General features: G+C 42.3%; 1 pseudogene; it reads right to left on the reverse strand.

Moving 5' to 3' along the window:
- Window positions 1–5,799: 5,799 nt before the first annotated feature.
- LOC102423901 lies at window positions 5,800–6,740 on the reverse strand (annotated as a pseudogene).
- Window positions 6,741–16,761: the final 10,021 nt, after the last annotated feature.

The raw sequence follows: 16,761 nt of genomic DNA on the forward strand, positions 1-16,761 counted from the left end.
ACTTTACACAGTTCCTGCCAAGAAAACTTGAATTGCCCTGAAATCATACAGATAATTAATGCTAAAAACTTGACATTTTCCAAATTTGACAATAGTCTTATAAATGACTTTGGGAGTAGTGAGGTGTGAAACTGAAAGAAACTTTTCTAATCTGTCAGTAATCAAAAAAAATTTAATCAGCTCTTCTAGAGGAAAGATGAATTATTTTTTAATTCCCTCTATAGGAAATATTACAAAATCATTATCACTTAAAGATGTTAACAGAGGATATACAAACAAAACAAAACAAAACAATAACAACCATTGATTATGTCATCAAATTAGTAAAGCTTATTTTTCTGGATTCGGGGATCTTTGTGGTATTTGTCAGCTTTTCAAAATTTGTAATTAGTTGTAATTTCTTTTCTCATTCTATATGAATATTCATTATTAAACCTAGCTCTCTTTTTCCTTTTTATTGAATTTATTTGGGTAACACTGGTTAACAAGACCCTAACTATTTTGTATTCATAACTTTGTATTCATTTTCTTAAAAGGTACTCCCAAATTGTATTAGCAACAGGCATTGTAAAACCTGGACCCACCTTTGTACCCACCCCACTCTCTCTCAGGACGGTTTGTATAATGAGCTGTTTTTGTCTTCCTGTAGGAAGTTGACAGAGCTCCCAAAAGGCCTTCTTGTTCTTCCTTTCTTGGAAGAAAGGGGGGCCCACCTTGAAAAGTTAGCTCAAGATGTTGCTTCCGGTGGAGCCAGGCAGGAGTACACCAGTATTCTCTTGTGTCCGCTTATCTAACAGGTGTGGCTGGGTATCTGTATTATCACAGCTTCTGCCTCTCATCTGAGACTATGGTCTGGGCTAGCCACAGGACTGGCTTCGGTAACTGGTTTCTTAGTCTACATGCCCACACATCCAGTGACTGCAGCTCTCCTGGTGGGGTGGGACACATGTCCTACCATCTTAATGAGATTTGTGGTAGCTCTCTTCTAAGTTTTCCCCTTAGCAGAGGCCATCTGTTCAGCCTCCAGTCTCCCATTCCTAGAAACCCTGGCCCCTATATCCTGGTCCCTCGTACCTGGAGCACAAATGGCTCTCAGAGAACTTGGGTCCATGACATCTCTTGCCAGGACACAGGTGCGTTCAGACACTGATTCTCATAAACTCTGAGCTACATTATAAGCATTGGTAGACTGTACTTAATGCTAAATAGTTACAATATATTTTGAATTGAAAGCTAGGGAAAACAGTGGGAAAATTTTGTGTCCCTAAATTTTGAAATTAATTCAAAATTATATACTAAAATAAATGCTAAAAATCTGAAGTGTCCTTAAAAATCCAGAAAATATGTAATTATAGAGCAGTGTAAGTTAGAGGGATTAAGAAGTAAATTGGTAGTTATAAAATAGTCATGGAGATGTAAAGTACAGCATAGGAAATATACTCAATAATCCTATATAACAGTGGTTCTCAACCTTTTGGCCCTTTAAATACTGTTCTTCATGTTGTGACCCAACCATAAAATTATTTTCGTTGCTACTTCATAACTGTAATGTTGCTACTGTTATGAATCGTAATGTAAATATCTGATATGCAGGATGGTCTTAGGTGACCCCTGTGAAAGGGTCATTCGACTGCCAAAGGGGTTGCAACCTCCAGGTTGAGAACCGCTGCTATATAATAAAAGGGTAATATGCAAATTGATCCTAACTAGAATGACTGGTTGCTATGACGTGCACTGACCACCATGGGGAAAATGCTCAACACAGGAGCTGCCCCCTGTGGTCAGTGCACTTCCACGGAAGGGAGCACTGCTCAGCCAGAAGCCGGCTCATGGCTGACCAGTGCAGTGGTGGTGGCGGGAGCCTCTGTGCTAAGGATGTCTGACTAATGACTTAGACCCCTCCCCATGGACCTAAGGGTCCCCAGTGGGCCTAAGCCATTAGTTGGACATCCTGGGATGCCAGAGGATGTCTGTGGTTCTGGATGATGTCCGTTCCGTCTTTTAGTTGTATTTTGGAAGTGGTTGTTCGAGGCAGCAAACTCCGGCATTAACCTATGCCGCCACCTTGGTTTTCTCTTGGGATATCTGACTGCCAGCTTAGGTGGACATCCTCCAAGGGGTCCCAGACTGCGAGAGGATGCAGGCCAGGCTGAGGAACCCCCCAGAGTGCACAAATTTTTCTGCACCAGGCCTCTAGTATTGTAATAACTACATACGGTGCCAGATGGATATTAGACTTATTGGGGCAATCGCTTCATGAAGTATAAATTTAAATGTCTAAGACGGCCCCGGTGAGGTTGAGATGGCCCCTGTGAGGTTGAGACGGCCCCGGTGAAGCTGGGACGGCCCTGGTGAGGCTGAGACGGCCCTGGTGAGGTTGAATCAGCCCTGGTGAAGTTGAGACGGCACTGGTGAGGCTGAAATGGCCCTGGTGAGCTTGCAACAGCCCTGGTGAGGTTGAAACAGCCCCTGTGAGGTTGAGGCGGCCCCTGTGAGGCTGAGATGGCCCTTGTGAGGCTGGGACGGCCCCTGGGAAGCTGAGAAAAATACCACATAAACTCACTCATTTATGGATAATAAGGACCATTATAGACTGATGAACAAAAATGGATACAGAGGCAGAGCAGCATTGAGCAGAATGTCAAGCTACAGTGGGAACCCTGGGGAGGGTTGGGGGAGGTAGGAGATCAACTGAAGGACTTATATGCATGCATATGAGAATAACTAATGGACACAAGACACTAGGGGGTGGGGGAAGCCGGGGGAATGTCAAGGGTGGGGGGAAGGAGACATGTGTAAAACTCTTTGTAATACTTTAAGAAACAAAAAAAAATTTAAATGTCTAATCACTATGTTGTATACATGAAACTAATATAATATTGAATGTCAATTGTAATTAGAAAATTTAAAAAATATTTAAAAAATATAAGAAATAGTTTGTTGGTGTTTTAAATGACCCTAGATTGTTATACATTTTATTTATTTACTAGAGGCCCGGTGCACAAAAATTTGTGCACTGGGGGGGGAGGGGGGCGAAGGGGGTCCCTCAGCCCATCCTGTGCCCTCTCGCAGTCTGGGACCCCTCAGGAGATAATGACCTGCTGGCTTAGGCCTGCTCCTGGGTGGCAGAGGGCAGGCCCAATCCCTAGGTGCACCCCTGGTTGGGCTCAGAGCAGGGCCAATTGGGGAGTTGGGGCACCGCCCCCTGTCATGCATAGAGGAGGGCGGATCGGGAGGTTGCGATGCCACCCCTAGTCAAGCTCAGGGTAGAGCCGATTGGGGGGTTGGGGCACCGCCCTCTGTCACACTCAAGGCAGGGTCGATAGGGAAGTTGCGGCACCACCCCCTGTCAAGCACAGAGCAGGGCCGATCAGGGAGTTGGGGCGTTGCCCCCTGTCATACACAGAGCAGGGCCGATCAGGGGGTTGGGGCTCCGTACCCTGTCACACACAGAGCAGGGCCGATCAGGGGGTTGAGGAGCTCCCCCCTGTCACACACAGAGCGGGGCCGATCAGGAGGTTGAGGAGCTCCCCCCTGTCACTCACAGAGCAGGGCCGATCAGGGGGTTGGGACGCCGCACCCTGTCACACACAGAGCCGCAGGGCGATCAGGGGTTTGGGGAGCTCCCCACTATCAGGCACAGAGCAGGGCTGATCAGGGGGTTGGGGCACCTTCCCCTGTCATGAACAGAGCAGGGCGGATAGGGAGGTTGTGGCCCCGCCCCCTGTCACACACAGAGCCGCAGGGTGATCAGGGGGTTTGGGCGCTGCCCCCTGTCACACTGATCCCGGTGCTGGGATCCTCGTTGCTCCGCTGATCCCAGTGCTGGGAGGCATATTACCCTTTTACTATATAGGATAGAGGCCTGGTGCATGGGTGGGGGCCGGCTGGTTTGCCCTGAAGGGTGTCCTGGATTAGGGTGGGGGTCCCCACTGGGGTGCCTGGCCAGTCTGGGTGAGGGGCTGAGGGCCATTTTCAGGCTGGCGGGCGACTGAAGCTCCCAACCGCTCCTTTTTTTCTTTATTCTGGGCCAGCTTTAGCTCTGAGGCCTCGGCTGCTGAAAGCCGGTTTCTGGCCTTTGTTTTTCCTTCTGTATTTGATACAATGTTGCTGTCAGGCTGGCTGAAGCCCGGCTGACTGAAAGCTAGTTTCTGGGGTTTTGTTTAGCTTCTATATTTGCAACATAGTTGCTTAGAGTTGCAGCTGAGAGGGCGGCAGCGGCAGGCGGGGAACGTTGGAGTCCGCAGTCGCTGGAGCAAGCAAGCCTCCCTGTTCGCTTCAGTGCATGGCTGCCAGCCGCCATCTTGGCTGACAGTTAATTTGCATAAGGATATGCTGATTAGCCAATGGGAAGGGTAGCGGTCATACGCTAATTACCATGTTTCTCTTTTATTAGTGTAGATTTATTTATTTATTTATTTATTTATTTATTTATTTATTTATTTTTCCTGCAGACACCAGGCAATTTTATTATGTAAAATAGAAAACAGCGTTTTAAAACCTCTGTTCCTCAGACCAGTTAATTGCAAATTTCTCTTTAAAATGTTAAGGAACTGAGTGGGGGAAGTTTTATAAAGGAAGGAGCCCAGCAACTGCACACAAATTCCTCCTCACATCCCCGCTGAGTCCCAAAAGGCAATGGCCTGGGTCAGCACCAGGGAACCCCAGGAAGAGCAGTGGCTGGAAGCTAAAGCATCTGAGGAGCAGTTTTCAAAACACCAAGTACTGCGGAGTTAGAGATGCAAGGTAAACACCTTGAGCTTTTCCCAGAAACTGGAAGGACCAAGCCTTAAGAATAAGGACTGTCTCCCAGGACTAAGGCGTATGCCCTAGGAAAAGGGCTAAATCAAAGAGACCCACCTCCACAAGGTCTAAAATGAAGCTTTCATTGTTTCCAGGAAGTTAACGGCTAGAAGAAAATACAATTGTATTCAGAGAATGACAACAGAATCCATCGTCTACAATGTATCCAGCATCTGCAATGTATCCAGCGTCTACCATGTATCCAGCGTCTACAATGTATCTAGCATCTACAGTGTATCCTGCCGGAAGCCGGTCCATCCTTGCTGCTTGACACAGTCGCTGCAGGGAAGAAACATATGCACAGCATATGTTTCTAGGGACCTGGGGTATATGGCATACTGTTCTTTTTTTTTTTAAATTTTAATTTTACAAGTGGCAAAACAGGTAGAAAGATTAGCCTTTTGGTTAACACAGTGTAGCCAAACTGCTGCTTACAACCTGATTCTAAAATAGTCACATCACCAGTATTGAGGGACATGATTCAGAGAGATTTTCTGGGAATAGTTCTTTAATTACAACTCATAGGGAAGAAATGTTTATAAATCTATAATTTAAAAACAAATTCAAATAGAAAAATAAGAATATTTCCTCCAAATAAGAGAACTAGAAATTATGCATGTAACTTAAAATAAGATAAATTGTAATGAATGTTTAAGTATAATAATGGCATGAAATTTTGATACTTAAATTATCCTCAAAGCTGTTGAATGAATACTATCAAATTTTTCCTTTCGGGTTTATGCTTCTGGCTAAGAACTGACAAACAGAGACTGAGGTTTAAAGTGACCGAAAATTCTTTTTTTTAAAAATATATTTTATTGATTTTTTTACAGAGAGGAAGGGAGAGAGATAGAGAGTTAGAAACATCGATGAGAGAGAAACATCCATCAGCTGCACACCTCCCACTGGGGATGTGCCCGCAACCCAGGTACATGCCCTTGACCGGAATCGAACCTGGGACCTTTCAGTCCGCAGGCCGACGCTCTATCCACTGAGCCAAACCGGTTTTGGCCCGAAAGTTCTTCACATGGTCTCTTGGGACCACTTGTAAGCTGTTTTTCTCTACAGTCCAAAGACAAGAAAAAGTCTCTGATTTGAAATCAGAACCGATCTGCTGCTCTGCTAGCCACAGCTCGAATATTGCCATAAACCTTTGATGGAGGATTTCCCAGGATGAGGTTGCAAATGGCAGTTCTTGCCATCTTGATGTTTTGGAAAGAGCCAAGGATATGAGCTTTCACATCAGCTAGAACTATCCGCGTCTGTGTCACATTCTCTATGGTGAATTTGGTTTTTCCTCCTTTGCCAGCGATTCTCCCTATTGCCCTTGACCGGTGGTCTCCCTTTAGAGGCTTCACATCTGTAATTTCAAAGGACTCTAAGAAGAGGTCATCCAACCTAATGAGAGCAAGTGCATCCTCTACCTGAAACCCGAGAATAAAGGCTTTCACAAAATTGGCGGCTTTTGTCAGAGCGCTAACATCCTTGGTTTCTTTACAAGTCCTGATTTCTACATTCCCCGATTTCAAGTTAAAGCGAATATGAAGTCCAAATGTTCTACCATAGGAGTAAATATCTTCATTCAGTTCTCTTTCAATGGTGTGTATCTGTTAGCTGGGACTGGAATTTTCCTTGTTTCTTCTTTCCCATCAAGGAACCCGTCCCCGGAGAGGGGCAGGAACACCGGCCTCTTCTACGGCTGGGCCTCCTCGGTGTCCATGTGGCTCGCGTCCCTGCCCTCCCCCACCACGCACAGCTCCTCCGCCAGCCTTTTCTTCGACTTCCAGCCACCCTTGCGGGTGACCTGGGTGAAACCGTCCTCGGCCATAGCGCTCTGTGCCTCCATTGCTACGGCCATCCTCAGGAATCTCCAACCTCCGCAGGTGCTTCCGGGTGGAACACTTGCGCTGCCGCACTGCCGGCATACTGTTCTTAATATGTTTGCTCCCCTTCTTAGCACTATGTGTTTTAACCAAGGTCACCTCTCTGAAAAAGGTTGTTTCCCCAGATGGGGATTTTTCCCTGGAGTTAGGGATGGAACAAAACCCCTGAACTAAGTGCCAGGCGGGTAATCACTTTAACTATGAACAATCATGCTTAAGCTACATAATCTTTACTTAGGATAATCTCCTTCAGTTACTTCCTTGTAGCTTAACAGAACAATCAGGTAACCTGGGAATGGAGATAAGAAACGCCCTAACCTTTGTAATAGAATGGATAGGATTAAAATCAACTGGTATAAATACAGATGTAACAGGAGAAATAAAGTCAGAACGTGGCTAGGCTGCTGATCAACTGAACACTGCCTCCGTGTCATTCCTTCTTCACCGACTCCATCCACACCTTTGGGAACCCCTGGACCTGCTGGGGTTGGATCCCAACAGTATCCAGCGTCTACAATGTATTCCAGTTTCTACAATGTACCCAGCGTTGAAGGTATATCCAGCATTGACAATGTACCCAGCGTCTACAATGTACCCAGCGTCTACAATGTACCCAGTGTCTACAATGTATCCAGCGTCTACAATGTACCCAGCGACGACAGCATATCCAGGGACGACAGTGTACCCAGCGTCGACAGTGTACCCAGCATCGACAGTGTACCCAGCGTCTACAATGTATCCAGTGTCGACAGTGTACCCAGCGACGACAGTGTATCCAGCGATGACAGCGTATCCAGGGACGACAGCGTATCCAGCGATGACAGTGTACCCAGTGTCTACAGCGTACCCAGCGTCTACAATGTATCCAGTGTCTACAGTATACCCAGCATCTACAATGTATCCAGCGTCTACAGTGTATCCAGCATCTACAATGTACCCAGTGTCGACAGTGTATCCAGCGTCTACAATGTATTTAGCGTCAACAATGTACCCAGTGTCGACAGTGTATCCAGCATCGACAGTGTACCCAGCATCAATGTACCCAGCATCAACAATGTATCCAGCATCGAAGGTATATCCAGCGTCTACTGTACCCAGCGTCTACAGTGTACCCAGTGTCTTCAGTGTACCCAGCGTCGACAGTGTACCCAGCGTCGACAGTGTACCCAGTGTCTTCAGTGTATCCAGTGTCTTCAGTGTATCCAGTGTCTACAGTGTACCCAGTGTCTACAGTGTACCCAGTGTCTTCAGTGTATCCAGTGTCTACAGTGTACCCAGTGTCTTCAGTGTACCCAGCGTCGACAGTGTACCCAGTGTCTTCAGTGTATCCAGCGTCGACAGTGTACCCAGTGTCTTCAGTGTACCCAGTGTCTTCAGTGTACCCAGTGTCTACAGTGTACCCAGCATCGACAGTGTACCCAGTGTCTTCAGTGTATCCAGCGTCGACAGTGTAATCAGTGACAACAGTTTACCCAGTGTCTACAGTGTACCCAGTGTCTACAGTGTACCCAGTGTCTACAATGTATCAGTAAAATATCCAAAACACCACAGCAAACAGCCTGTATGTGAAGAGGGAGAACAGTCGGTATAAGTAGACACAGAGATAACCCAGACTTTTGAATTAGCAAACAAGGACTTAAGGTTACTCTTTATAAACATGACAAAAAGAACCTTCAGGAAAAGCGAGCTGTAATGGTGGCAGACACAGGAAATTTCTGGGTGGTACTAGTATATATAAAGGAGAATACAGGAGAGAGATGGAAACCTGAGGGAGGAGGGTGAAAAAGTGCCTTAAGAGATACATCAGCCCAAAGCAACTTGTGGTTCCTGTTGGGATCCTGATTGAAATAAAGTGACCGTAAGAACAAAACAGTGATTGTTACACATTTTAAATCCATTCAGCTGTCCTTCACACATGCTCACTTCCCTTGCTATGATGTTTGCAATGATCATTTCTTGCTGCATGCAAGTTAACAGCCTTCTTCACAGTGGAGCTAGTGGTCTTGAGAGTGAGTTTGGAGCCAGGCTCTTTGGGTGGAAATCTCAGATCTGTCACATAAGAGCAAGTTTTTTTGTTTTTTTTGTTTTTTTAACTTTTCATTGATTTCCTCATATACGAAATGGTGGATAACAATGTGCCAACTCATGAGGTTGTCATGGGTTTAAGTTAACTAAAACTGCTTAGGACAATGCCTGGAAAATAAAGGGTGCTCGACAGATGTTTGCTATTGTCACTATCTTTCTCATTAGTTATTTCAAATCTGCTAAGGATTTAAAAACCAGATAATCGGACTTATTTGAACTCTGAAGAAGATAAAACTAAATGATCTTCGCGTAAATGCCTAACCAACTAGGCCCTGAGTAAAATGTGTGTTAGTGCAGCCAACTTGTTCAGGTAGAAAAAAGCTTTAATGAGGCATCATTCTGTTACAAAGGGCTACTTATCTGACCTGCTTCTGCTGATAAACAGAATCTTGACTCCGATGATTGATTTAGACAGAGAATTTCAATGTTATGCAAAGTATCCCTTAATCAAGTCTTTATAGTGACAGCAAAACATGAAGTGAAAATGGCTCCACTTGAGATATAAGCATACAACTTAGGGGTAGTTATATTAAGCACAATAATGCTCAGAACAAACTTTCCTATGCTGTGTGCTTCTGATGGTGATTTCTAACATGCTATGTTCAGGGACCAGTGGCACCCTTTGTCACTAGTGGATAAAGGCAATGTCTCTGTCCCCATTCAGTTTAATCCTCTTCTTCCATGACTCCAATTTTCACAAGCTTCAGCAGTGGTTTCATTCATTTCGATATCCTTCCTTTTTTTTTTTTTTTCCAGACAGATCCATGCAGTGCTGAAATTCCCGGTGCACAGTTGACTTTGGCCTTATTCTTAAACAAGGTCTCTGTCTCTGGGGTGACAGTGAGTGGAGGTTATGATGCTCAGCACATAACAGTCTCTCAATAAATATTTATTAAACAAATGGATAATTGCTCTAGCTTTCAGTGGGAAGAGAATAATGCATATGGCCTAGGAAAACTCCCTGCCGTTACTCAGATAGCATTGACCCTACAATGTTGTGATTTTTATGCCACACCATCCAAAACCATTCTGGCTTCTCCAGCCAGAACTCTGACTGTTTAATTCAAATATGTAACCATCTATACACGAGGCTATATATGCAGAAACTGTGTGACACTTATTCTGTTGGGTCAGAGGTATTTTTTGCTTGGTTTGACTGGATGGGTCACATTGTTCAGTAACAGATTGCAGATTGTGGTTGTTCAGCATATTAAATCTGCTTACATTGAATTTTCTATTTATTTTGCTTGAAATTTTGAACTCATATATTTATTTATGGTCAATCTTTTCTCACAAGTGCAATAGCATCAAGTGCACTAAGAGCAATGTTTTAATTAAAATTTCTAGAGGTTATAATAAATATGTGATTAAAACAAAAACAATACAGTAATTAAGAAATATGTGATGTAAACTCAGGACTATTTTCAAAACAAACTTCAAGGTTTGCCATGAGTGAATAAATTTAAAATTTAGTTGCTCCATCTAGTGGTGAACTGTTATATGACGTTAGTGAAAACATTTTCGTTTTTAATGTTGACTTTATTCAGATTTTGTTGTGGTAAGTGGAAAAGGGTATTTAATAGGCAATCTTATTGTGCCACTTATTGTAACAGGAATTACTCCACATAAAAATAATTGTCTTTACTTAATGAATCTAAATAGACAAGCACATTTGCTAACTAACTCAAATTTCAAACAAGTATTTCTTCCTCAATTTGTCTAGGAACTAGCATCAACATTGATATTTGTGTCTATTCCTATATTTTAAATCCATATATCATCCAGAAAATAATAAAAAAAAATTTAGGCCACCCAACTTAATAAGCCCTGAAAAGTGCTCTGAGTTGTGTGAAAAATATCAATATTTTAAAAAGCTATTTAGAAATCAAGATTACATGTATTCCTGAATGTAATAAGTTGTGGATAACAGGGCTGTAGGTCAGCTACTTGGGTTCGAATTCTGACACCAGCACTTATTAGCTGTGTGGCCTTTGTGTCTCAGTTCCTTCATCTATAAAATGAAAGTAATACTGCCCCTCTCCTAGTGTTGTCAGGTGAAATTCAATATTAGATGGAAAGCATTTGGAACTATGTCTGATACAAAATAAGTCAATTTTCCTAGTATCATTACTGATGTTCTGCATATTCATGGAGTTTTTTCCTTTCCTTTCCTTTCCTTTCCTTTCCTTTCCTTTCCTTTCCTTTCCTTTCCTTTCCTTTCCTTTCCTTTCCTTCCCTTCCCTTCCCTTCCCTTTCTTTTCTTTTATAAATCTTTATTGTTGAAAGTATTACGTATGTCCCCCTCTCCCCTCTTGCCCTCTCCCACCCCACCCCCACTTCATGGATTTCTTAATGTTGTTTCGGTGGATAGTTGAATTGTGGTAAGTAGTCAGGTGTCCATTGGGGAAGAAGCCATTGGGAATTGCTTGCTCCCCTGACTCAGTGGTGTTCCCACTCTGTGAGGGACGCTTCACTGCAATATCTTGTCACCCAAGTACATTCTCCAAAATTATTTATATGGTCAGCAATTTCCCTTTCCAAATTCAGCTTTTTCTCTCAGAATTTGAGCACTCAATTGGGAAGCAGAGGTGGTGTGCTTGCTCCTGGGTATGACCAAAGCCTGTTAATTTTCTCCTCAGAGAAAGTAGAGGGACAGATTTCATGAAGCTATTTACATACATATTCCAGGAAAAGAGCACACTGGATTGACCAGTTAGACTACATTTTCCTTCATTCTTAGAAGGGTGTCTGCCATGCAGATTCCTTCCTTCCAGGATCTAACTTCCGATTTTCTTAAGAGCATGGATTGTGGAGCCAGAAGTGCCTAGTTTTAAATCTTAGTTTCGCCATTTAATAGTAGAGTAACTTCAACAAATTATTGACCTCTGTAGGCCCTTATTTATTTATTTGTAAAAAGAAAACCATAGAATCTATCTCAAAAGTTGTTCCGCAGCCCTGGCCAGTTTGGCTCAGTGGATAGAGCATCAGCCATAGGACTGAAATGTCCTGGGTTCAATTCTAGGGCACGTACCTCGGTCGCAGGCTTGATTCCCGGCCCTATTTGGGGCACATGCAGGAGGCAACCAATTGATGTGTCTCTCTCATCATTGGTCTCTCTCTCTCTCTCTCTCCCCCTCTCCCTTTCTCTCTGAAATCAATAAAAATATATATTTTTTAAAAAAGTTGTACTGAAAATTAAACTACTGTGCATACAGCACTTAGATTAGTGCCTGGCATGTAGTAAGCGAGATATCAGAGTTAACTGTGACAGTTATTATTTGTGAATATTCATTATTCAGTGGATAATAAAATGTATCTTTTAGAAATTTCAAAATCAACACAATCTAAGACTTATTCTTTCACTTTCATCTTTTGTGACTTTTTTTATATACTCTCTTCTTGACTCCAGTCTTCAATTTTCTTTGCCTCTTCCCAATCTTTATTTCCAATATTTCTTCTTAGATAATATTGTCTACTTCAGAAACTCTCTCTTTCTGTTGATACATTTTTCTCCAACCCTTTTAACTTCTTTTTTTAAAAAATTATTTTATTGCTTAAAGTATTACAAAGAGTATTACATATGTCTCCTTTTTTTCCCACCCTTGACAATCCCCTGGCCTCCCCTACACCCCAGTGTCTTATGCCCATTGGTTATGCTTATATGCATGCAAACAAGTCCTTAGGTTGATCTCTTACCCTCCCTTCCTACCCGCCAACCCTCCCCAACCTTCCCGCTGTAGCTGTAGTTTGACAGTCTGTTCGAGGCTGCTCTGCCTCTGTATCTATTTTTGTTCATAAGTTTATAATGGTCTTTATTATCCATAAATGAGTGAGATCATGTGGTATTTTTCCTTCATTGACTGGCTTATTTCACTTAGCATAATGCTCTCCAGTTCTGTCCATGCTGTTGCAAATGGCAAGAATTCCTTCTTTTTTACAGCAGCATAGTATTCCATCATGTAGATGTACCACAGTTTTCTAATCCATTCATCTACTGATGGGCATTTAGGCTGTTTCCAGATCTCAGCTATGGTGAATTGTGCTGCTATGAACATAGGGGTGCATATATCCTTTCTGATTGGTGTTTCTGTTTTCTTGGGATATATTCCTAGAAGTGGGATCACGGGGTCAAATGGGAGTTCCATTTTTAGTTTTTTGCCATTTTTAGTTTTTTGAGGACAGTGGCTGCACAAGTCTGCATTCCCACCAGCAGTGCACGAGTGTTCCTTTTTCTCCACATCCTCTCCAGCACTTGTCGTTTGTTGATTTGTTGATGATGGCCATTCTGACAGGTGTGAGATGGTACCTCATTGTTGTTTTGATTTGCATCTCTCGGATGATTAGTGACTGAGCAAGTTTTCATATGTCTCTCGGCTTTCTGAATGTCCTCTTTCGAAAAGTGTCTATTTAGGTCCTTTGCCCATTTTTTTAATTGGATTGTTTATCTTCATTTTGTTAAGTTGTATGAGTTCCCTATAAATTTTGGAGATTAAACCCTTATCGGTGATAACATTTGCAAATATGTTCTCCCATGCAGTGGGCTTTCTTGTTGTTTTGTTGATGGTTTCTTTTGCTATGCAGAAGCTTTTTATTTTGATGTAGTCCCATTTGTTTATTTTCTCTTTAGTTTCCACCCTTTTAACTTCTTGCCAGAAAATTACACAAGGACAAAAATTATATATATTTTTATATATATTTATGATACCTTGCACAGAGCTAGATCCACAGTAGGTTCCCAATAAACATTAATGAATAAAATGTGCAGAAAAACATAGTTGCAGTTGCACCTGAAATTGGTGATTGCCCAAGAAAAGAATGCTCACTATTAAAATTGTCATTTACTCAGTGTCTATTAAATGCTAGACAATGTACTAAGAGTTTTACGTAGCATGATCTCATTAAATGACACCAACAATTTGGGAGGTGAATCCTATTAGTTTTATTTTACAATTTAGGAAGCTGAGTTTCAGAAAATACACTTGTTCAAGGTGTCACTGTTAATGGCCAAAGCCCCTTCTCCTGAAAGAACCCCTATTGGTTATTGGACAACTGCATTTATTCCTCTTAGTATGTCGGTTCAGGATGGGCCACATTTCTTTTGTCTACTCTCTCCTACAGGTAAGTGTCTTTGCTGAACTTCCACAGAGAACTATACATTTGAGAGGCTGTAAATTCAAATACGCCAAGCTGCCATAGGGAGAACAGTATTTATTGTGTGAGGGCATGCACTGTGTCCAAAAGATCAGATCTGACCTAACTCAAGCCCAATGTTGTCGGCAGGAAAGCTAACCCAGTATTGACAGACACTCTAATTTTAAATCTTGAATTTTGTGTATAACCTTTAAATTCAAAACCTGAATTTTAAACGTTGGCCCAAAGTTTAAAAGAACACCATGCGGGCCAAACAAAACAGGCTTATGGACCTCCCCTAGCCTTGAGCACTGTTTTGTAACCTCTGACTTATACAGTAAAAACAGCCAAGTTCCTGGTTTTTCTGCTGTGTGACTAAGCTCCAAGCCCAATGACATGCACAGGTATAAGCTGCAATGTCTGTCACTGGCCTGGGCCTACGTGACCAATACCAGGAACCATTGCTCATTTATCAGCAAACTGATCGCTATGTAGAATTTTAAAATGTTTTCCTCTTTTACTGTTTTTTTGTGTGTTTTTTTCCTCCTTTTTCTTCTTCCTTTCTTTTGGATGCTGGCTGTGATGGGGAGCCTGATCATTTCTCTCTGCAACAAACTTAACCATGTTCTTGACTTGGAATACCTCCCTGCATCTATGGGATTCCCAAATAAATATTTTTAAATTTTAATTCTCTGTGAAGAAAAACAACTGCTCATAGTAATTCATTTGATGGGGTGAGAGACTAAATAGAAATAACCGAATATCTTAGAAGGTTAAAAAAAATGAAAAGAGCTCCATTGAGGGAGAAAAGGAGAGAAGGGATGGATCAGCACCCTGGTTTTAGTCACCTCAGATTAGTTGGGTTCTAAATCTTCATCTCCGTTCCTGACCTTTCTTTGAATCTGCTAATCCTCTAACAGTCGAGGCAACATTCCAGGCTCCCACAAGTATAGGGATCTTGTCTGTCTTGTCACACCAGTATCCCCAAGTCTAGCAGGTTGCCTTAACACAAAGTAAGGAGTCAATAAAAACAGGATGGGGCAAAAGTAGGATTACAGTTATGAGTACACGAAACACAGTTTATTCTTGTATTCTTATTTATGAATTACCGTATTATTTCCATATGAACAACTGTAAACCTACTTTTGCCCCACCCTGTATTTGTTAATGACTCCCGGATGTTTCCCTTGTATGTCATTCTGTCACCCCAAATCGAGTATGTCCAAATCTAATGTTTCTCAAAATCATCTCCTTTCTGAACATCCCAATTTCTATAAATGGACTTACTATTTTCTCATTTACACATGCTTGGAAGCTTCAAGACATCTTTGAAATCCATCCTCCCCCGCTCTCTGCCTCATTTCCCCCATGCTGTCAGTCACCAAGACCTATGAATCATCTGTCATATGTCTGCCCTTTCCTCCACGTCTCTCTCCTTCAAGCCCTTGTTACCTCATGCAATTGCCAGAGTTACTTAACTTCTCTCAGATCTTGTGTCTTCCCCTCCCTAAACTATTCTGTTTATCACAAGAAAAAACCACATTTTCCAGGACTTTAGCCTCTTACTAAGAAGGCTTTGTGCTTTCCTATTATTTGTTACTAAGTCCAAACTCAGCTTTTCATTGTAGACCAGTCACAATTTATTCATACCTGCCAGCCCAGTAGGTAGGTATTAATTTTCATTGTGCGCTTACCTAAAGCCTCTGCTTTGGTCAGAATGGCTACATTGGCAGGGCCTGAAAAGGCTGAGCACAGACTTCCTTTTTCTTTTCTACTTATGGTGTTTTCTTAGCTTCTTCCCTTTAAATAAATCTTACCCCAAATTTCTGTTCTATACTAGTTTTTTGGTGAGTCAAATATTTGTCTTATTTTCCTTCTCTTCTGCCCCCAATATGAACTTCCCTGACACTCTACGGCACTCACTTTATCATAAGTATGGAATGCATTTCATATACTGTGTTGTAGAGAGGCGGAAGTCTATTGTAGTCCAGCATATAAACTCTGGAGCCAGGCAACCGGCTTCAAATCCTGGTCCTACCATTCGTTATCCTGGTGATTTCAGTCAAGTTACTAAACCTCTCTGTGCCCTTCTACTTCGAATTCGAGATAAAAATAATTCTAACATGCTAAGATTGCAGAGAGGATTAAATGAATCATTGCATGTAAAACAATGTTTGGCACAAGGTGAGCAGTGAATAATAATAATAATAATAATAATAAATGCTATTTTTATGTGAATGATATTTTTTCATTACTGATTTATAAGCTTTTCTTTTCTTTTTTTTTAAAAATATATTTTATTGATTTTTTACAGAGAGGAAGGGAGAGAGATAGAGAGTTAGAAACATCAATGAGAGAGAAACATCGATCAGCTGCCTCCTGCACATCCCCTACTGGGGATGTGCCTGCAACCCAGGTACATGCCCTTGACCAGAATCGAACCTGGGACCTTTCAGTCCGCAGGCCGACGCTCTATCCACTGAGCCAAACCGGTTTCGGCAAGCTTTTCTTTTTTTAATTAATTCTTGATTATTCAGATTATTACAGTTGTTCCTCTCCCCTCCCCATAGCTCCCCTCCACCCGATTCCCACCCCCCCGCCTCTGCCCTCACTCCCCCACCCCCCACAGTCCTCATCCATAGGTGCACGATTTTTGTCCAGTCTCTTCCCGCATCCCCCACACCCCTTTCCCCCCCAAGAATAGTCAGTTCACTCCCTTTCTATGCCCCTGATTCTATTAATGCCCCTGATTCTATTATAATCACCAGTTTATTCTGTTCATCAGATTATTTATTCACTTGATTTTTAGATTCACTTGTTGATAGATGTGTATTTGTTGTTCATAATTTGTATCTTTACC

This window comes from Myotis lucifugus, unplaced genomic scaffold (genome assembly GCF_000147115.1).
Source record: "Myotis lucifugus unplaced genomic scaffold, Myoluc2.0 scaffold_126, whole genome shotgun sequence".
Lineage (NCBI taxonomy): Eukaryota > Metazoa > Chordata > Mammalia > Chiroptera > Vespertilionidae > Myotis > Myotis lucifugus.